This window comes from Callospermophilus lateralis, chromosome 2, assembly GCF_048772815.1.
Source record: "Callospermophilus lateralis isolate mCalLat2 chromosome 2, mCalLat2.hap1, whole genome shotgun sequence".
NCBI lineage: Eukaryota > Metazoa > Chordata > Mammalia > Rodentia > Sciuridae > Callospermophilus > Callospermophilus lateralis.
This window is the reverse complement of record NC_135306.1, coordinates 179,745,044-179,766,327: the sequence shown is the minus strand read 5'-3', so window position 1 is coordinate 179,766,327 and position 21,284 is coordinate 179,745,044. Positions and strand designations below refer to the sequence as shown.

The 21,284-nt window shown below is 42.2% G+C and overlaps 1 protein-coding gene across 2 annotated transcripts in view; it reads left to right on the top strand.

Annotated features, from left to right (window-relative positions):
- The first annotated feature begins 4,077 nt into the window (after positions 1–4,077).
- Positions 4,078–21,284, top strand: part of LOC143391573 (uncharacterized) — a 171,561-nt gene continuing 154,354 nt past the window's right edge. The window contains exon 1 of one of the 2 annotated variants that reach the window (XM_076844309.2): positions 4,078–4,145. The gene's annotated coding sequence lies outside the window, so the exon portion shown is untranslated. The remainder of the gene's footprint in view (positions 4,146–21,284) is intronic. The other variant, XM_076844308.2, reaches the window with a different exon arrangement.

The window sequence follows — 21,284 nt, the reverse complement described above, 5'->3', positions numbered from 1 at the left end:
TGTCCTTTCTCTAGTGCCTTTTTAAGAAAGGGTGTATGAGAAGTACAATTGGAACAGGAGACCCAGACCCCCTGCAGATGCCTGAAACCATGGGTGGCACTGAACCTTATACATGCAATACAATATTTTTTCTTATATGTCCTGCAGTGTTGCCACATATTATCAGAGTTAATTTGTCCTTCATGTTTTTTGACCTACTCATCCTTTGCATCACTACTCTTGCAATTTGGGCCATTATAAGTAAAATACATGTTACTTGAACACAAGCACTGTGATATTGCAGCAGTTGATCCAATAACCAAGGGCTACTAGGTGACTAACTGGTGGATTGCAGGTGGACACGCTGGAGAAAGGGATGATTCACTTCCCAGGTAGGACAGAGCAGTATGTGATGAGATCTTATCAAGCTATTTGGGGTGGTAGACAATTTAAAACATGAATAGTTTGTTTCTGGAATTTTTCACAAAATAATTCCAAACCCTGGTTGATCATGGGCAGCTGAAACCATGGAAAGCAAAACCACAGATAGGGGGATATTGTATAGTTTTTGAAACATGCATATCTAAAAATACTCTTTTTACCTTCTCATTTATGAATACCTTGCCTATGTACATAATTCTGAGTTGGGTGTATTTTAGTTTTGAAGGTGCTGGTTCAGTATGATGTCCCAGTAGGGATCCTGGATCTGCAGCTTCATTGCCCGGTTCAAAGCTCAGCTCTGCCATTTGCTATGTGTGTTGTATTGGGCAAGATGCTTTGCCCCTTTGGAACTCAAGATTTGTCTTCTGTGAAGTGCAGATTAATAGTAGTACCTATTTCACTGGTTGTTGTGTAAATGAATTATAAAGCACTTAAAACAGTGCATGGCACATAGTTCAAGGCTTCCCTAAGTCTTAGCTCTATCACTTTCCAACTTCTAAGTGCTGCTGTGTCCCTTCCTGTCCCTTCCTTTTTTTTTTCTTTTGGAGTAGCTGGGATTTACAGGAATATACTACTATGCCTCACTATGTCCTTTATTTTCATATATTTTTGTCTACATGTTTTATCCTTTGGTCATTTTGCCATATACTTAATGCCCAAGAGCTCTCTGCCTTGTTCTCATTTCCTTAAAAACAAACAAACAAACAAACAAAAAAGCAAACAATAGCCTGTTCTTGGGTGTCTATCTTCTATCTCTCAGAATTCCAATGGGGGAAAAACAAGACAAAAACTTGTTTTTCTTTTCCTTCATATCCTTGTTTCCTCCATATTGCTTTTTTTCTGTTTACTTTTACATCTATCTTTAATATTAGAATCTTTCTTCTAATATCTGGCCATTCTTGGCTAGATGGAGCAGGAAAAAAAAAAAGCTGATTGGAAGCATCGTATACATGGATAGGGCTTGTCAATTATAGGTTTTGGCACAGGTTGACAGGAGCCCCTCATATCTATACCTTTGTCTTTTCTCTTTGGCAGTCAGATTCACCAGAGAATAATCTTGCAATCTCTTCTCTGGAGATGTGTGTCAGGATGTCAGCCTGCTGGAGAAGAGGGCTTGGGCAGCATGTAAATTGTCATTTAACCCTCCTGATGCACTTAACGTCTCCTGAGACTAAACCTGGAGTGTTTTTCTGGGGTGAGGAAGTCACCCAGCTTTAATGATTTGGAGAAGACGTCTTCTCCAAATAGTCATCCTGCTGTAGCTATTTTCTTGTTCTTGTTCCTAGTTCTGCTGTGCAAATTGAGGTTCTTTCCAGTGGAACTATCAACAGTGGAGAATAATAATAATAATAATAATAATAATAATAATAATTCTTCTATTTTTAACAAAAAGGGAGCTTTTGTCCATATTCCACATTACACTTTCCCCTTTATTCGTTGAATACATATTTCCATGTTAATAAAAAATAGTCTCTGGCCAGAAGTGGTGGCCTGTGCCTGTAATTCCAGTGACTTCAGAGGCTGAGGCAGGAGGATGGCAAGTTCAAAGCCAGTCTCAGCAATTTAGCAAGGCCCTAAGCAACTGCAAGACGCTGGCTCAAAAGTTTAAAAAAGGGCTGGGCATGTAGCTCAGTGGTTAAGTATCCCTGGGTTCAATCTCCCCTATCAAAAATAAAGAAAGAAAAAAGTCTCTGAAATATAGTATCCCTATTCCAATATAAATGTTATAATTTCTTGGACCAACTTTTTACAACTGGATAAATTTGGGTTATTTCCAAATTCTTTATAAGCAACAGTGCATTGAACATCTTTGTTGCAAAATTTCTGTTTACATCTTTATTTCCTCAACTACAGTTCAGTGTTACTTTTTTTTTTTTTTTTTTGTGATGCTGGAGATTGAACCCAGGGCCTTAGTATATGCAAGGCAAGCACTCTACCAACTGAGCTATATACCAAGCCCCCAATTCAGTGCTGCTATTAATGATACTACTTGTGACAGCTCACTAATCCTGTGAGATGCTCTATGAAATTAAATTTCTGCAAACATACTTTTGGGTGTCCTGTGATTCTGTGTGGTTTTGGAAATCATTTTAAAATCTCCACATATTCTTCTGTGGTGCAGTTCAGTTTGGAAGCCACCATGTACAGACTTAGCTTGCATTTTACCCAAGGAAGGCTGTGCTGATCAAGGCCTGAGGGAAGTAGTGGAAGAAAAATCCACAGGGCAGGAGATGTCTGGCTCAGAATGACAAATAGCCCAAGATTAATAGAAAGCACACAGCATAATCCACCAAATTTACAACCATGATGTGCTTAGAGTATTATACAGTAGGAAGAAATGTTTTGGCATAATGTCTTTTAAAAAATCATACTCTGAAATAAGGCACATTTGTTTGGAAACCAAAAAGACTGTCCTAACAGTGCTGAGTTTTGAGGGAAGGCTCCAGATGGAAAAACAAGCACCATTTCAGCAAAGTCAAATAAAGAGCCAAGTCTAATAATTCTGAAACTTATTATAGTGAAATCTCACAAGGCAAGCTTGTTAAAACGTGAATTTCTGGGTCTTAATCTGCTTAGTCTAACTTCTCTGCTATAGTCCAGGCCTTAAATTCTAAATCTATACCAAGGACTCCCCAGAAATCTGATGTCAGAGGCCCTGGACCACAACTTGGGAAATTAGTTCAGAGGGTATTTTGCCAAAAATTACCAGGATTCCTTGAATTCATTGGTAATTTCTCTAGAATCCTCTGGTTACCTGTCCGTTGGTAGCAGGGATAAGGCTGAAAGGTCTTTTTGTTGGTGGTTTGTTTTGTTTTTTGAGACAAGGTCTCCCTAAGTTTCCAGGCTGTCTTCAAACTTGCAATTCTCCTGCCTCAGCCTCCCCAGTGGCTGGGATTCCAAGCAGGAGCCACAACCTCTGGCCTGAGAACAGCTTTTAATTATCAAGCAGGGCACCAAGCCCAGAAGATGGGCTCTGTGACCCACAAACTTCTGGGATAGTAGGGTTTTCAAACATCCTTTCTGGTCTCTTTCCTTGGGGTAAATTTCATGTAACCCTTTTAGAAAGCAGGGGCTGTCAGGCTGAAGGCTATGAAAAGCCTGGGGATGGGCTTTTAAAATCTGTAATTAGGGAAAATGAGAAAACAGGCTGGCTCTGCTCTTTGGCTCAAGGAACAGGAACCGGACACTTAGCATTTAGAAGCATATTTTTGTGGGATCCCTGTTCCTCTGTGAGCCCTGATGCCCTAACTTTCTGCCCCCTAACACTCCTCCTTCTGATGCCCTTTTCCCTACTTTGACTAATTCTAATTAGAGACACAAATACTCAAATCTTTGACCCAAACACATAGGCAGAACCCTCAACCTAGAGAGTTCGGGTTCAGCCCATGGGGGTGTGGGGGTGGGGGGAGTGCGTTTTCAGCTGTCATGAATTCAGGGGGCGCAGTTCTTGCTGCAAAATAGTCCAACCACTTCTGCCCCTTCAGGCCACCGGTTGCAGAGAGGAGTGCTGGTCTCCGGGATCAAAGGTCGCGGATAACGAAGCTCCCTGGGCTCTGCGCCAGGCGCCCCCGCCCAGCTCCCGAGATCCGAGTTCGGGGGCGCGCGACAGACGGGGAGCTTCGGCCGCGCAGAGCGCTGGGCTGCCAGGAACGCCACGTCACTCGCGACCTGACCCTACCGGCCCGCCCTGTCCCCGGAGGCGCGAGCGACTTGGGCCGCTGAGGGTAAGCGCTGCTGGGCCCCCAGGCTTTCTGGAACCTGGCACCAGCCCGCGGGGCGATTGCCAGAAATCGGGGCTCCTACTGGGACCCCACGTGCCTGGGGCGCAGGCTGCAGTGTCAGAGCCGCCAGGTTTCAAGTTCAGATCGGAGGCGACCTTGCGCCTCCCCAGCCCACCCCATTTTCGGATCTGGAAAGAGCTGTGGTCTTGGGGCGGAGGTGGTGGTGGTGGGAGGTCGCGCAGTGTGTGTGGACACCGCTCCTGCATGACAGAGGGCGGAAGTGTCCCTTGTCCCCAGCCTCACTTGGTGCCCTTTTAGGCCTTACACAGCCTGGGCCTGGGGAGCTGCCCACTTTCTCCTTTGCCTCTAGAAAACACACCGGAAGGGGGAGCTTTGGGTCAACAGGAGGCTTTTCTGTCCCTAGAAAGGCCGGCCTTCCGTGCACCTGGTTTTAATAAGAGCCTGGGGAGAAATATGGCCAGGGGCCTGAAGGATCCCCAAGAACTTCTGTCCGTAGAGAGAAAAAAGGGTGCACGTGGGCCGTACGTGCGCAGACGCATTCCCTGTACAAAGGCTTGTAAAGCCTCGTGCACTTTTCAAGTTTAATTGTAGCCTGGAGAGGATGTAGGTTGTAGTGATGTTAGAAATGGGATATAAATAGCAGTTAAAAACACATTTATTAAAATCGAGGACAAGGAGACTGCACAGTTGTGCACAATGTATTCTTTTCTTCCCAGTTTTAATCACACACAAAAAAACGGAATATAGAAAAACAACTGCGGCTCCTTCCTATACTCCCACCTCCTTAATCCATGGGCACACATATTTTTACATAGTTGCAATTAGAAGTACACCGCATTCTCATTCTGGAACAAGGGAGGTAAATTACACCCCACAGGGGAAGTGTTCATTAGTTCTAAGGAAAAGATCTCAATACATGAACTGGAAGTTTAAGATTGTATCAGGCTTTCAACCTATATTATAAAAGTTTAAAGGATAAAAGACATGAAAGGCTTTCTAAAAAGACCCTTATGAGACATGTAAATATATATTCACGCACATTCTTATTGCATCTTTGTCTAAAGCCAAGGGGAAATTTCTTTGATTTCTTAGCCCTTTGATCTTTACAATCTTAAAAAAAAATTACTCTTACTCTACCTTGTACTAGAATTTTGGGAACATAAAGTTTTCATGAAAACCTATTTAAACCCTTAATCAGGTTTAGCTGAGATCTCAGGATCTTGTGCTTCTGTTCCCTTTGTCTAGAATGCTTTTCCCTTGCCTTTGAATTGCTTCCTCCTCCATATTCAGATCTCAGCTCAAATGTCAACTTCCCTGACATCTATGCAATGACAGTGTTTTATTTTCTTCAAAGCACCAGCCATGATTGGAGATAACCTTGGTTTAATTATTGTCATTGTCCCATCCCCTCGAAAACATAAGCTCCAGGAGAATAGGGGTCTTACTGTTTTTCTTGCTATTGTTTTCTAGAACCGTACCAGCTCTTCCACACTGCCAGTGTCTACCAGGACTAGCATTTCAGTAAACACTAAAATAATAATAATAAAGTTCACAAAATCAAATGTGACCCTTGAGGAACCATCTTTAGTTCCCCCATGCCCTACCCCCTGCCTTGGGCATGAGATTGCTCTCTGATCTGCTGGCCCATCTTAGGGTCCTACCCACAGCGTCCAGGCCAGTTCCAGGAATTAGGCCGTGGAGACAGTTGGAGCGCAGGCAATATCTGTTGGGTGGGGATTTTGAACCAGAAAGCAACTGGGACTGTCCCTTGGGGACTGGACTGCTGGCCACACAAACCCTCTGACCCTTTAGCACCTTCTAGTGCTTGGCTGCCTGAGTGAAGTTCTAAGGTTTGTGCATTGGGGGAGCTGCTTGAGAAAGATGCTCTGTTTATGTTGGCCTCCAAGGACAGGGAATAATTATGGGAGTGACAAGCTGCTCAAGTCGAGGGCTTTCCACCAGACTGCTCTCTGGACTGCTTGCAGGCAAGGCCATGGATTCCCGTGGACTCCTGTGTGATTCCTTAGAGCCATGCCTCAGAGGAAGCCTCTGAGGAAGAGCCTGGGGTGGGGACAGAAAAGTTTTGAATTTTCCTGTGGTTCCTTGGGAGTTGATGGTTGTTGAGGACCTCAGAACAATACTGGAGTGAAGTGTCCTGTTTGCCTTTCTTCAAGACCACACGGAGCTAGTTCTCAAAGGCTCCATGGTCAGAGTCTGCATGGATGGTAGTGAATGAATGTTCTCCCCTATGCATTATAGACAGCATTTTGGTAGAATGAAGACCACTGAGTCAACCACTTATGCCACCAATCTTGTTCTTCTACCTTATCAGGGAAGCACCATTATCACTTCCAATTCACAGATGAAGAAACTGAGGCTGAATAACTTGCTGAAGATTTGTGCTGTCAAATAGTGGAGCCAGGATTCAAATCAGAACCTGTGTTTTTAATTACTACTAATGGCATTTCTTAGGTGTCACTGATATAACTTGTCATACTTGAGCTTAAAATAAATGAGCCGGGTGTGTTGGCACATGTCTGTAATTCCAGCAGCTTGGGAGGCTGAGGCAGGAAGATCACGAGTTCAAAGCCAGCCTCAGCCAAAGCAAGGCACTAAGCAACTCAGTGAGACCCTGTCTCTAAATAAAATACAGAATAGGGCTGGAGATATGATTCAGTGGTCAAGTGCTCCTGAGTTCCATCCCTGGTACCTGCTCTGAAATTCATTGCCTTGCCAATGTACTAACATAAAATGCATACTTTTGATGTTTCTCTGTGAATTAGGATCTTTCTCTGTTGTATGAAACCATGTCAGAAATAATAAATATTACAATATAGGAGTGGCTGCAAATTCCACTCCCAACCCTCTACTTTATATTTTATATTTATCAAAACAGCCTTCTATTCTCAGTAGTTCACTTAATAATAAGAAATACTATACAGTTTAATTTAAAATAAATATATATAAAATGAGGTGCCACCTATGTGTACATATTATAATCTGTGTATAAGACAAAAATCATTAGTAAAAAGGATCTGGGATGCAAGAAAGAGAAAATTGACTATCACTGTCATGAGAATATAATTGAAGTTCGGGCATTTGATGGTGTATACACAGGGCTAAATGTTATTTCTTAATTCAACAGATATGTATGGAATGATTCTTATTTATAAAGCATTGTGTTAAATCCTCACATAAACTACAGATACAAGGCAGGTTGATATTCAAGGCTATAATACTTTCGTGACATTAATAAACAACCAACTGTATTGAAACCCTTGACACTAATCAAAGCTGATTTTATGAAGAATCATGTGATTCCTACTATCAAAGTACTCTGAGGAATTCAAAGAAAAGCTCAATCGCTTTATGAATTAGCATTTGAGTCTGGTGCATGGTGGTGCATACCTGTAATCCCAGTGGCTCAGGAGACTGAGGCAGGAGAATCATGAGTTCAAACCCAGCCTCAGCTTAGTAATGCCCTAAGCAACCCAATGTGACCCTGTTTCTAAATAAGATTTTAAAAAGGGCTAGGAATGTGGCTCAGTGGTTAAGTAGCACTGGGTTTAATTCCCGGTACAAAAAAAAAAAAAAAAAAGCATTTGAGGCAAACTTTGAAGCTTGGTAAATAAGAAGAAGGGGAAAAAAGAAAGAGGGGAGTTCAACTTCATTGAGGATGAGCAAGTGCTTGGCAACTGGGAGCCTTGAGGCCTGTTTGGAGAGTGGAAAGTAGCTGAGCTGACTAGAGCATTAGGTTCTCTGTGATGGGAAATGAAGCTGGGACAACAGGTTGGAGGGAGGATATGAAGAATCTTGCATGGGAGGTGAAGTCTGGCTTTTTTATCCAGTAGGCACGGGGGAGCCACTTCAGGTGACTGAGTGTAGTGGTGGCAAGCCAGTCCGCAGCTACAGAAGCCATATTCAGATGGTGGTTCCTTGGTATTAGAAGGAAGAGACTGAGAGATGGAGCTGATGAGGAGTCTCCGGGGATAGCCTAGGGGAGACTCCTGGGAACTGAAACCGGCATGATGGCAGAGGAGACAGGAGAAAAGGGGGTGGACAGGAGACAAGACTGCCGCTGAATTCAGTCTTGGTAACTGGCAGAATGTGTTGAGAGAGGGAGAAACAACAACAACAACAACAACAAAAAAAAAAACTCTTAAGATTTCAAGATTGGGTGGTACTGAAAAGAATTGACAGCAAGGGCTTGGATTGTGGCTCAGTGGTAGAGCATTGCCTAGCACGAGTGAGGAATGGGTTTAATCCTCAGCACCACATAAAAAAATAAAATGGAAATAAAAATATTCTGTCTATCTACAACTAAAAAAATATTTTAAAAAAATAGACATCAAGGGGCTGGGGTTTTAGCTCAGTGGTAGAGCATTTGCCTAGCATGTGTGAGACACTGAGTTCAATCCTTAGCACCACATAAAAATGGGTAAAATAAAAGGTATTGTGTCTATCTACAACTGAAAAATATAAAAACAGTCTTTTTTTTTTTTTTAAATAGACATTAAGAGGCAGAGGAGCTAGACACATACCAACAAAAAAACGTTGGCACATAAGGTTGGGATTCCAGTTTCTGTGCTGCAGAACTTTTCTGAGCCTTTGGAGAGAATGCACCATATGGCACTTCCCAGGTGACTGTAGAAGCCCCTGTTCATTCCTCCCCAGGCATTTCTTGTGTCTGACTTTGGAAATGTATCCACAGACCAGGTCTACAAGTAAAGAAAAAGCGGAACCCTTTGCATCTGCAGGTTGTCATCTTCAGCAACATCAGTTCTACACAGTAGTCAAGAGACACGTCCTACGAAGACCTAAGCCGAGGACACTTAGTTTTGGGACCAGATTAGTTTGTATCTGTCCATGTCTTCCAGCAGCTGCTCTAGGCCCCATTTCATGGTGCCTTGGATTGATGGGGACTAATCAAGGTTGAAAGGAATATGAGTGAGAATTGCATACTTGGACCTGCAGGTTGGGGTGTGACTGAGACTTGTTTCTTCCTGAGGATATTGTGCTCCTCTTTCCAAGGCCCGGAAGAGGTGGAGGCCCTATTTCTGTTGCTGGAGCTCCACTGCTGCTCTAGTTTGGATGCTGTTTCCTTTAGATCCCGGTCCTTCTGTTTATGAAACACTATGTATATTACTTAACTCTAGATCATCCAAATGGACTCATCTCTAGGACAAGGCAAGCTCTCCATGTGACACTTAATGACATGATTTCACTTACATCAATGCCTGCTCTTATCAGAAAGGCATCCTTGTGATCTTTGAAAAAGACATGGCAAAAATACATAAAACTTGCCATTTAAGCCATTTGTAGGTGTGCGGACAGTGACATTGAGTATGTTTATGTTGATGTGTCCCCATCACCAGGTCCAACTCCAGGACTCCTTTCATTTTGCAAAAATGACATTCCAGACCAGTTAAACAGTAAGTCCCCATCACCTTCTCCCTCTGGTGCCTGTCAACCACCATTCTTTCTCTGAATGAATCTGACTAGCCTAGATATCTCATATAAGTAGAATCATACAATATGTTTCCTGTTGTGCCTGGCTTATTTCACTTAGCATAATGTCTTCAAGATTAGCCATGTTGTAACATGTCAGAATTTTCTTCCTTTCAAAGGTTGAATCACATTCCATTGTATGGATATACCATAGGTTGTTCACCCATTCTTCTATCCATGGACACTTGGGTTGCTTCTACCTTCCTGAGATCTTAAGTTCATTAAGAATCCTTTCTTGGAGCTTCCTTCCACACAAGTTGGAGAGTCCTTTTGGATTTGTTTCAATGACATTTGAGTTGATAGTAGAAAATCACCATTTTGCTAAATCAGTGTGTAATTGGGCCCATCAGACTTCAGAGAACAAAACAAAACACAAAATCCAACAAACCCCAACCTTTCTAATTCCAATTTTAAGTGGACCGAGTAGCAGTAGTTGTGTACTTGATTGGGAGTCTTGTTGGAGGAACTAACTAGTGACTCCTGGCAGGAGAAATCCCTTTCAACTCTAGAAGGGGAAGGGGCTGTCTTAAGGGTTAGCAGTTCAGTGTTGGGGCCCTCCATGCTTCCTAGGTCTTGGCAGGGCTTCTTAGGTTTGGGTCCAGAGGTGAAAAATCAGTAGGTTGGTTGGAAAACCAGTCCTGGATTCCACAAAGAAGGAATTTGGCTGTTTCTCAGGAACATGCTAGGTTGGGGGCTGCTACTGGTTCTTTGTTTTGAGTTGGAAAGAACAGATTAAAGGGGGTTTTATGGGAACAGAAGGAGGTTTGAAAACTGTCAAGAGTCCTTATCTCAGCCCATTTCCCATCCATCCTTCTTTTCTCTTTGAAAGAAGAATTTGGTCCATGGAGAGCAAAATAGTTTTGACTGAGCTAGTAGATGTGAAATAATTTCAAGGCTAGCTGAATTGTAGCCAGTTGATAAATTTTATTTCCCTTTTTTCCAGCCTTACAGGGAACAAGCTTTATCATTTGAATCCACATGTTCCCAAACTGTGCATGGAGGCACCTCGGGACATTGAAATAGTCACAGGAGTGCTGTGAGATATTTAAAAATTTTGGGAAAACACAGCTATATTTGCCATCTTCATATGGGTTACCTCATGAGTTACTAGGTTGAGTTAGTTCATAGTGTCACCGTTGGGATGATGTGCTACATTCATTTTAATGGTGTTGTATCTTTGTGAAGCTGGTTTTTCAGTGGTTGCATGATAAAATTTGAGTACCTCATGAAAATCAACATGGAACAGGAAATGAGGAGAGCAGGCTCCAAACTGATTCCACAGTGCCCAATAAGTGCATATATTCCATTAAATAATTGTGATTAGTTAAGAGTGGAATAAAATATATTTTAAAAAAACTTATTTGATTTTCAAGTGGTTACTGGATTGTGAGGACACAAAGACCTTTTTTTTTCTTTTTTTTTTTTCAAATTCAGTACTTAACAAATGGAACTGTTAGATGTTTCTTTTACTCCATGGGTACCAAAAAATTATTGAGATACTGAAAACACTGTGTACCAAGAGAGTTTGGGAACCTCTACTTTAATCTGTCAGAAAAATACCCAAAATATTGTATTTACTTTTAAATACATCAGACATGGGATTGGAGATTAGATGCAAAAAAGAATCAAGTAGATACTCAGGGATTTTTTAAAAAGTAAGTAGCTTTATTTTTCTGATTACAAAATTAGTATGTTTTGGTTATATAAAATCCAGAAAGATACAAAATTGAAGGAAAATAATCCGTATTCCACTCCCAAGAGATAACATATGCCATTCCCAAGAGATAACAATGGATAACATTTTTTTGCACTTTTTTCTATGAATGTTGAAGAATAGATATTTTACCAAAATTGAACCATGTATCTTATTTTACTACTTCAAAAAGTCACTATTTTAGAGCCATATTTACATGTTAACATGAATACATTTGTGATCATATATAATGCGTACATATTTACTTTAAACAAGTTTGCAAATATACTTTCCAGGGCCAGAAGCCTCTCAGATCTGAATCCTTTATTGCTAATCGCAGGTTGATTACAGTAAGAGTAGCTCAACTGTGCCCTCTTGTGGTTTGATGCAATACTTAATGTTTTCCTTCAATATTTGTGTAGGCCTTGTACCCTTGACATGGAGGATATAAAGGTGAATGATATAAGAGCTTTTCTAGGAGATCATAATCTATAATGGGAGATGAAACATATAATCAAATAACTTTGAAATAAAATAGGAAGTAATCAGTGTCACAAGACAGTTACAGTTAAAATCCCATAGGCACAGAGCTTACTCCTGAAGGTTAAAGACTTAAATGACACATGGCAGTGGCAGCCATGGGGATAGCAGACAACATTTGTTGCTGATGATCAGCAACTGCTCTTTGCATTTTTCATGGGAAATATGGATTTTCTCTCAGCTAGGCCTTTAAATATAGGTAGGTTTGGACCTAGAGGGCTGATGAGGAGATAGAATGGAGGGGGTGGTTCTCCAAGTGGGAAACTGTCTACAAGGGCAAAAGTATGGGAATCTGTACAGAAAAGAGTGGACCTTGCTTAGGTGAAATGCAAAGTGACACCAAAAGTTAGGCTTGGCCTTAAATCTCAGGCTAAACAGTGTGAACTTAAGAACCAATGATTCTAGCTTTTTGACAGGAAGTAATTTGATTGGAGCTGGATTTTTAGAAGACTGACTCTTTAGCATCGTGAAAGAAGAGAGCCTCAGGGCAGAGAGACCAGTCAGGAGGCTATTGCAATGGTCCCAGCAGGATATAATGCAGTTCTGAGTAGGTGCATCAGGATATGGGCAGGTTATGGACTTGGTTAGGAAGCCAGCCAGCAATGACAGGATCTCTTTCTTGATTTTCTTAGTTTTATTGTTCTTGTCAAGTCACAGTGACATTTGGTGTACTTTGAATGGAAGTCTGTATACCTAACAGGCTTGTTTTATGTGAGCTGAAGAGAGGATTTTCCCAATGTTCATATGCTGCTTCCCCCACCTCCAAGAAAATAATTATTTTAAGGACACTGGCTAGACCTCACTGTTCGGCCAATGATCTTTCATTTTGCAAAAGACCAGGTCCTAGTAGGGCACACTAATCCCATCTGTTCTCTTAAATTTGCAGTGGTGACATACTATTTGGAGAGTGGTGTTACAATATGTTTCTTTTGTTTTCTTTATGTTTTTCTAATGAATATATAACGAAAGGGACTTTGCTGAACAGGAGCAAACAGAATTTGGACTAGGCCTGAAGAACTGATTCCAAGGGCGGGAGATAACTGGCACTTGCCTGATTAAGGAAGTTGCAGCATGCTGCTTTGTGGTTATTTAAAAAAATGACATAGCTCATTGAGATGAGTGGAATGTAGTGTGCCTTCCAAAATAATGAATTTAAAAATCTGATTTATAAATGCTTCTAAAAGAAATCCTGCCTTTAATGTAGTAAGTACAGAGAGCAATGATTGTCAAAGCAAGGTCTGCAGTTCATCAACATCTTCTTGATGGACACAAGCCTATTCCGAGAATGGTTAGGTGCTATTTTATAATAAAAAGCTAAGTACATAAACTTGCATTTGTCTCTAATCAAGCTAGTAATAATGGCATTTTCTTCCCAGTTCTTTGTGATCTCTGGCTTTACCTTGCCCATGTGGGTGTGTCCACATTTGAGGGCCACTGATGTAAAGACAAGTGATTTAATGAGATTTCTTTGTATATTTTTTGGTAACTAGTAAACTTCTCTCTATTTTATGGATTTTATGGGTCCTCTTAAATATTGTTCTTGGAGAAACTGCGTTGAATTAAAATGCATTTTAAAGATAATTAAGCTGAATGGATATTATGTCAGGTATTTCTAGGGCATGTAGGACCTGGAATTCAAGAGAATTTGCATGGCTTTTTTTTTTTTTTTCTCTGAATGTTAGAGACTATGGCTTCTGCTCATGGGTGAAGAGGTGTGACTGAATGTAACACATCATGTAAGTTCTTGAGTTTGTGGATCACTAATTAACATGCTTGAGTTATTTCAAGCTTTACTGGAATCATAATTCAAAACTGATTTGTCATTAGTATATAGCAGTATCATATTTCAAACTCTATCAGATCAGAGTTATGTACTTTATCACTTTGTAACCGTTTAAATTGCATTCCTGTTAATAGGATCTATGTTTTAACATCAACAGGCGGATGGTTGGATTGCATGGTTCACGTCTAGTTGAGTTTTCATGGCTAATTAAGCACATATGTACTAAACTAACCCCTCTACTTAGAAGAGAAGGATTTTACTAAATACGAGCAGATTTTTATAACAGGCAGCTTATTTTCATCTGCTTAAGTAGTTTTTAAAAACATGAACCATTTTTCAGTACAACTGTATCTTAATGTGTTAACTTTTTTTTTTTTTTTAAATACAGATTTCTTTCACTGGCTTAATGGGAATTCACAGAAATCATAGCCTTTTAATTAAAGCCAATATGTTTCAGTGCCAAATATTCTGAAGAATTCCAATGAACCAAAAAAGAACACATTTCTGAGTTGGAAGTGTGCATATGGGGCCCTTCAGGAAGCCTGACAGAAATGCCTGATGGAAGGATTTGAAGCAGGAAAAAGATTAATAAAAAGAACTTCAGTGTGGTTTTCAGAATAGCTTAAATGATGTGGGTAGTGAAATAATTTTCTACACCAAAGGATGGTTTGATTGAAAAATTGAGGCTGCTGCAGACTTTTGATGTAAATCTGACTTCAGTTCACTTTGAAATAATACAGAGAGTCCATGATAGCCATCTTTTTTGAACATAAAACTAGCACAAGTGGCTATTTTCAAAACCATTACAAGTGATCTGATAAGCAAACTTTGGAAAACAAGGAAACAGAATATTGAAATTGAAAGGATTCTCGAAAATCTAAGAAAGTCACAGAATCATTTGGTAACAGTTTGGTTAAAGAGAAAGAACCTGGCATGAGGAATTGGCCCACACTCAACTATCTCAGGACTAGGCAAGTCAGTCAACCTTGACAACCTTCTTTTTCTCAGTCTTAAATAGTGGTTATATGTACCTTACCCCACTTAGGAGGTTGTTGTGAAAATCCTAATGAGCTATTGTGTACAGAAGTTTCTTGAAAAGTAATGTAAAAACATTGTGAATTTCTGTGGTTTTTGAAATAATGATCAGGGACCATTCACAATTGTCCCCCTCAAGCATTTAGCCCCTAAAGAAAGGTTACATGGACAGCAGTGAATGTCTGAATGAATGAATGAATAGTTCCTTTTGCTCTAGATTATTTTTCTCCTTCAGAGACGTGGACCAAAAATAAAAATAAACATGTGGTTTGGGATTCTTTAGAGTTTTACACAGGTGTGCTGTTGCTGGTACTCATCCAAGCTCCAACCATGTGTATAAATACAATATATTTTAATAGACATCCTAGTTTTTATATAATGCAGGATGTTTGGTGGGACTTTTTCCCCTCTTGATACTGGATTTGACCACTATGATCCTAGTTGTAAATGCAACATTTGAAGAAAGCCAATGACAGGTAAAGCTCCTTTCCTTCCTTACCACTGTTCCACACCTCTATTTTTGGGCTCAGACGCCTCTCATCCAACAGGTTATTTACAAAAGCATAGGACAACTTGAACAGGAAAGAGGGGAGTGTCCTCTTGGCTGCTGCCTTTTAGGGGAACAGTGTTCATGGTTTTCCCCTTTCTTAGATGGAATGAGTCTGTGTGTGTATGTGGGGTGATTCTCCCGATAAATTGAATGAAGAGAGGACTGCTTCTTTCTTGCAAGGAAGGAAAACTGGGGTTTTGGTTCCTCTGTTCTACATCGGCTTGGTCAATGGGCATGCAGATCTGTCCCTTGGCCTACTGGAACAGAGAAGAGAACTGGAGGTGGGTGGCAGGGTGCAAAGAGGGCCCAGCCGTGGGGCAGTCCCCACATGTGCAGGCTGATGTGGAAAGGATGCCGGAGTGTACCATGTCAGGACTGTGCAGTTCTGTTGGCTTTGAGTTCTAACTAGTTTTCCCACCCAGGAGGGTGGCCCACCCGCGTAAGGATGTGTCCCAAAGAGTTGCACTTCCAGCTCCAGCCTGCTCTGCAGGGGAGGAAGGTGATGAGACTTAAAAATTTGAGTTGAGACTGATACATGTTGAACTAATTTGCAATAAGTGATGGAAGTTGCCTGAGATACACTCGTGAGTCTGGAAGGGATATTTGACAACTTACAGTTGAGAGTAGTGATTAGAGGATTAAGACACAGAAAATAAAACAAAGCCCTAAGTGTTTCAAGTTTGTATGGCACTGAGCAGAGGCTCTTCCATTATTATGCAGATTAAAATCGGTGCACCTGTGGTTTGATCCCAGGTTACTTTATATAGAATCCAGATTCTGAGCAGAATCTGGGCTGGTAGATTTCAGATGCTATTCTAGGAAGTCAAGGGTGGTGTGGCTGCCCATAGAGTTTGCTCAGGACCCCAAGGGAGGAAGAAGAATGGAGTTTAAGAGGTGGGCTTAAGGAGGAAGGTAGAGGTGCTGAGAAGGTGGGACTTCTCTCTCTTGCTTTAGCCAGAAAAAGTTTGCTTTTATTTTCTTTTACACATCAGTCTTCACTGTAAGACGTGTGGAAGGGACATTCTCCAAAGACATTTCCCTTCTTTCTGAGATAAGTCAACTGAAGTTCAGACTTGGGAAGTGACAAGCCACAGGCCACAGGACCCTGAGTGGCAGGTTCAGGATCGAGATCACTTAGTTTAAGCAGCCTACTAAAATGGAAGGGTTGAGTAATTCTCATGAATCCAGGAGGCCTTTATTGAGCATCTTCTATATAGAGTCATGCAGGGTTCCCCCCCACCTTCTCTTCTTCCTGAAAAGATTGATGAAGTTATTGCATCCATTTGGTGCCTCGACTGCCGGAAAAATAACAGCCAGCAGGGGCCTTCTTGGGTTACCTCGGTAAGAGATCTCTGCAAGTCAAACACTATTAACTTTAATGTGGCAGCTTTGATGGTGGGGAAGAGACAGCTGACACCATATTTCCTTAACAATAAACCACTCTGACAGATAAAAACAAACAGGCTCAAGATAACATATAGCATTTCGGAGAAGAGGGCCAATAATGAGCACAGACAGATGTGAGAGGCTTTCCTTTAAAGCCGTGTGCCTCCATCTGCTGTGGAAACTTCTGAAAGGCAAGGCTCTGACAGAGACCACTGCCTGGCTTATTATGTGAACCGCCTGGGAGGAACTTTCAAAGGAACCCAGGACTCCTGAGGGTCTTTCTGAAGACCTTCTTTAACTCCACTTTAGTCATCAGATTTGAGCATTGGTGGTGGTCTGTCCAGTTCTAGAAACCTGGGCAGTATGCCCCTTCGTCTTCACTGCCACAGGGTGACCTGGCCTGCTGAGGTCATCTGCATGGGCTGAGCTCCTCAGATTCCAGAAATGATCCTGTGAGCAGTGGCTGCTACACAGGGAGCTGCCAGGACTCATTCCATCTTGGCAGATACTAATCCAGAACTTGGCCTAAAACAAATAAAACAATACCACCAATCAGGGTTAGACCAGATTCGGTGCTAATACCTGTTGGAGGTGACAAAGAGGGAGATGGTGTAAAATTTGGAGCTCTTACAGGATATGATCATCAGTCATTAAACTCAGATTTCTGTCGGACTAAGATGAGTGACAGTTCTAAGAATTGTTTATTTCGGTACCCTCCCAAGCCATGTCACTTAAGGGAACACCTATGTTATATCCTTTCGCTGGGGGCTTTGAAAGGATCATTATAATTGTACTTTTGAACTTTTACATTGTTTTCTCTTTTGAATGTCACAACCTCCCTGTTGAGGTGGTTTTTCTTAGTCTGACTGGGTTGCCTGGGGCCATGTAAGTAGAAAACATCAGAACCAGGGATGGAGGGATTTCAAGGTTCATTCTGCTCTGAGGAGAAGCCCTGAGGGGTGCACGTCTGTGCGTGTGTGTGCGTGCGTGCATGTGCGTGTGTGTGAGCGCACATGCTTGTGCACACATGTGTATGGGCTGGTGGTGGGGTAGACAGTGCCTATAAAGCAGAAGAGCCCACCCTGAATTACTCATAGCAACCTACTAGTAATTCTAGAGCCCTAGTGTAGCCTTCAGTCAGATAATACATTGCCCATGCACTTGCTTTCATAAGGGTAATCGTTTTTACTTATATTATACTGGGCACTTATGCAAATTCTTAATTTTATACTTACTCTTGATACTAATGTTAGAGGTACTCGTATTACCCCTAGGCTATAAAGGAGGAAACTGAAGCTGAGAGACAGTAATGTTCCCAAGGTCACACAGCTGGTAACTGCCTGTCCCTGAGTCTGTGCTTGTCCCTCTGTGCCACTCCATGCTTTTATGTTTGTTTGTTTGTTTTGCTTTTTTAGGTATCACCGTCATACAACAATTGGTATATTTTAAAGTATTCAATATTATGTTCTGACAACTCGCAAATCACATATGCCCATGAAATCATTACTATAATCAAGATAATGAACACACTTATCCACCCACAAAAGATTCATCATGACTCTTTGAAATTCCTCTCTCCTGCCCTTCTCCGTCTTCTTTTCTATTCTTCACATGCGGGGGTTTTGTTCTGAGCTTGTGGTCAGAGGTGAACAATGGGAAGGAGAGAGGCCCTGATTTGACCAATCTGGACATTAATAAAAATAATAACTGACCATATGTGGCAGCTTCTATGCTAATATTTATCCACACGATCTCATTCACCTTGACAGTGACACTGCCAGGTGAGGGAGGGGTTCTGACCCCGGCCCCATAACTGACCTATTGTATGGATTAGGAAGAGCAGTTTAACTTCTTGAGGCCTCAGTTTCCTTGTCTGCAAAAGGTGAAAATAGTGAATCCTTTATGAGGATGTGGCGAAGATGAATGAGGTCATGCTACCAGGCTGATGGCATAGTGCCTGGTGTGTAGGGAGGACTCCTGGAAAATGGCTGTGTTTATTATGATGAGGTGGGCATTATTATCATCTTCATTTCCCAGAAGAGGCAACTGAGGTCAAGAGAGGTTATAGGTCCCATGGCCAAGACCACGTTGTAAATGGAAAAACTGAACTCCCGTCTCCTGCCCTTCACTGCGCTCTATCCCTTGATCCTTGGTTCTTAGCTTTGATGGAGAAATCCTCCCTATTTTCGTGATTTGGCCATGAAAAGAAATTGAATGTTAAAAGTTCAGGACACCTCTCTTTCCCCTGCAGTGTAGAGATAACTTAAACTGGGAGAGAAGCAGTTTCCATTGATGACAGAATGCAGATTCAGGATGCTCAGAACCAGCAGGAACCTTCAGACAGAAAAGTATGAAGCTCTCTCTGAAGGGCAAACATTCTGATAGGGGTGTGGAAGGCCTGCTTTAGAAGCAGCTCTTGTGAAACAGATCTGGGGGTTTAAGATTAGGATGAACCAGCTCTGCTACGCGGCATAGCTGCTTAAGAGGCAGATGTGATCCGAGACATACTTTTGAATCATGATGACTCTGGGATCCCCGAGGGAATTTAGGGATTTTGTAGTCTGCTTTGTTATTTGACAGTTGAAGAAGCTAAGCACCTTTTTATGAGGTCACAAGATGAGCTTGGAGTCATTGCAAGGGGACAGGCAGAATCGACTTGCTTGCTGGAGATCGCATGCCTTTTTTGATCCCGGCCTTTGGTGGGAAATCAGGCTATCTCAGGAGACAGTGGGCTCTTCTCCCTGGAGGTTTGCAGATAAGAGACTGACTGAAAAACACAGCTAGTCCCAGACTTTACAACTTTATGATGGTGAGACGTTGACGTGCACATTCAGTTTTAGAAACTGTCTTTCAGGTTTTGCGTTTGTATTTTTCGTGGGCTACTGATTTGTGGTAAATCTCTATCATGATGCTGGGTGGTGGCAGCGAGTTGAAGCTCCTAAGGAGCTGCATAATCGTGAGGGTGAAGGAATGACACTCTACAGCGTGCTGTATGGTAACAAATCGCACGCGATCTTCAACACTTTATTATAAAATAGGCTTTGTGTTAGATGTTTTGTCCAGCTGTAGGCTCATGTAGGTGTTCTGAGCACATTCACGGTAGGCTAGGCTAAACTGGGACATTCTGTAGATCAGGTTGTGCTAAAGGACAATGGGCTTATCAGGAACAACCTCATGGTAAGCTGAGGAGCATCTGTAACTGGCACTCAGGTTTGTGAGGGTTGCTTCATTAGCTTATTCCAGCTGGTGATTGTGTGCAGAAGTAATCAATCCTAGTCTCACCTTTCAACAGGTTCAGGAAACCAAGACTTAGAGCAGTTCAGCAGAGGCCTCCCCCAGGAAAGTTTTAATGATACCTGGCATAGAATTCTAAGTTTCAAGTTTGAAAGAAACGAGGAAATTCTTACTGTCCCTTCCCATACCCTTGGCTGAGGTCAGATTTCTCTGCCACAGACACCCTGGAAGACTTGGGTGCATGAGGACCCTTACAGCCACAGATGATGATGACTCATAATTAGCTGTAGCCCTTGTACTCGGGTCCCCAGGCTGGGGGCAGGGACAGTGAAAGGGCTCAGGGCCTCAAGAACATATTCCCTTATCTTCCAGCATGAGAACGCCTCTGAGAGACCAGGCAATTGTTCTTTGGGAGCCATAGACTATGGCAGCCCAGAACTGAGTCTGCGTGGCCCACTGCGGTTTCTCCTGGCCCCTTTTCTTCCCAGCATCACAGCAGCCCTAAAGATGCTACTTCCAACTCTGACTCTGGCTGCCCATCCCCATTCCCAGGGCTCCAGCCCACCAGCTCGGTGAGTTGTAAATGAAAGCTGAAAAGGAGGGCTGCTTCGGCAGAGCTGATGCTCCTGATTTCCTCTCTTTTCTCACCCAACATTTGTGCAGCCAGATGGAACCCTAGTAGGTGAATACCTGGGGTGTGAAGGTGGGCGGCGCTGTGGGGAACGCAGCCTCTGTCCTGAGTGGAGAGTATCATGCTTGCTCCTGGGGGAAGCCCTGCCCTGGTCTGTTCTCCAGGCAGGGAGGTGCTGGGGCAGGTTAGGTGTCTCAGAGCCTCACTCTGTATTGTCCCCTTCATGGAGCACCCCTTCTGGGCTGCCCTCTATCAGGTGGCAATTGTCCCTGGATGCCATAGCCTGGCTTCTTTCTTTCAAAGGGAGTGCTACAGAGAGCTACAGAGCCTGGGCTGTTTTGCTTTATGTGGACTAGGGCACAAGGGACACAGACAGTCACAGGCTGCCTAGAAGTTCCATGGCAGCCTTTATTGTGATTGCTCTCAGTAATGACCAGGAAGCTGGGCTGATTTAGCTGTTATTAATTTCAAAATGTCAAAACTCTCTGCCCTCTAGTGGTTTTTTGAGAAATATTCACAACATTATTTGGAGAGGGAATAAGAAAAAAAAAAAAAAAAAGAAGAAAGAAGAAAGAAAGAAAGAAGCCAACTTTTAATTACAAACTGGATTCAGGTTTAAACAGAATGATCAAAGGGCAGGATGACTGGAGAGAGCTGAGTCCCCGATCTCCACAATTCAACACCCCTTCTGCTTCTATGGCCTCTCCCTGGCCATGGATAAGCTTGGGCACAGTCCAAACCAATTTTGATTAAAAAAAAAA